At 45.2% G+C, this 1,734-nt stretch overlaps 1 long non-coding RNA gene across 1 annotated transcript; it reads left to right on the plus strand.

Moving 5' to 3' along the window:
• Nucleotides 1-369: 369 nt before the first annotated feature.
• Nucleotides 370-1,455, plus strand: LOC134484854 (uncharacterized). The gene is made up of 2 exons (XR_010062657.1): nucleotides 370-765; nucleotides 1,058-1,455. It is a non-coding gene; the product is annotated as an uncharacterized LOC134484854 (long non-coding RNA).
• Nucleotides 1,456-1,734: the final 279 nt, after the last annotated feature.

Genomic DNA, 1,734 nt, shown 5'->3' on the forward strand with positions numbered 1-1,734 from the left:
AACCATCTCTCCAGCCCCACTTTAAAGATTTGTTTTGGTTATTTTCCATTGTATGTATGAGTGTGTGTATGCATGCATGTGAGCACACATGAGTGCAGATGCCCACAAAGGCTAGATGGATTAGCTAACTTAAAAGACTCAGTTGCCTCGTTGTCTGAAGTAGTCTTACAAAATAGAAGAGGCCTAGACTTAATCTTCCTACAACAAGGAGGACTTTGTGCAGCCTTAAAAGAGGAATGCTGTGTTTATGTAGATAAGACTGGACTTGTAGAAGACAGTCTAAAAAAGGTGAGAGATAGCCTAGAAAAACGAAGGAGAGAGAGTGTACAAGAGTGTTGGTACCAAAACTGGTTTTTTACATCCCCATGGCTCTCTACCTTGTTGCCCTCAATTTTGGGACCCCTTGTGGGCCTACTTTTGTTGATTTCCTTTGGTCCTTGGGCCTTCCAACGACTTACACGCTTTATTAAATCACAAATAGATTCTGCTTTGCCTAGAAATTCTGTTTCAGTACATTATCATCGCTTGGAGACCGGAACAGCTGAGGAGAACCAGAGAGACAACGAACAAGATGAGGTGCCTACAACTTATCGGGAGAGGCTCAATTTCCACAATCTCTTATATTAATGCCATCTGGCCCTTGCTCTTTCGCCCCTGGGCTCAAGTGAGAGGAATGAGAAGATGACCTGATGTACCTATCCTCAGGGACGGGCAACTTCCTCTGACCCTTGACCAATCTAAGACAGGAACCTTGGAGGCGACAAGGTGATCCTATGACAGATAAGGCTGGGGTTTGAGAGGTCGATCCTAAGACAGAGGTGGCTACACCCCGTTTAAACGTGCGGGCCGGTCAAATGCTCCTCTGCCCAGTTTCTCCCCCAATAACACACACGTATAGCCCAGAACGGTGTGTTACAGCATAAGTTCATTCCTAGCCATTGGGGTGCAGTCCTAACTGCAAGAGTGGCTTGCCATGGCCGAGCTGGGCACTCTGTGAGGCATGTCTGATCTCTCTCAGACCACTACTTCCACCTAATGTTTTTTTTTTCTTTTAAAGAAATATGGGGGAGATGCACGGAGCCATATTGGATTTGGGCCTAGCCGCTTTTTGACTGCATGGTTCAAAGTGACTCTGGGCTGTTTGGCCACAGAGACTCACCCCGAAGATGACTGCCATAAATCTTAAGATTGTTGGATAAAGCCTCTCCCATGAATTTATGGCACAGGAGTATAACATTCAAGGGATGCCTCAGCTCAAGCAGATACCAGTTATCTCCTCAGTCAACACCCAGTGTCTTCACCACCTGACCTCATCGCCTGACTTCTTTGCCTCCAGATATCACTGCCTATACCCTCATCTCCCCCTCCTTCATATTTCACATATTTCACTCCCCCTACCTGAAAGCCTTAAAAGCTGCAATGTTCATCCCAATAAACGAGACCTTGACAACAGAACTTTTGCTTGGTCTACTTCTTCTCTTCACCCCCATTTTGGCCCACAGGTAGAAAACCTCTTCGGGACCCTGAATAACTGGGTCCCCGCGGGCGGGGACATAAAATGATGGAAATGAAGATAGCAGGGAGGAAGGAGAGGGAGGGAAAGACAGAAAACAGAAATAGGAATTACAGAACTAGTAATACATGTGTCTTGGTGGAAGCAACTAGTTAAAGTATTATAACTTTAATTAAAGCTAGATGAACCATTTGTGTTTTGGTGGAGTTTTTTTTTTTTTT

This window comes from Rattus norvegicus, chromosome 1, assembly GCF_036323735.1.
Source record: "Rattus norvegicus strain BN/NHsdMcwi chromosome 1, GRCr8, whole genome shotgun sequence".
Taxonomy (NCBI): Eukaryota; Metazoa; Chordata; class Mammalia; order Rodentia; family Muridae; genus Rattus; species Rattus norvegicus.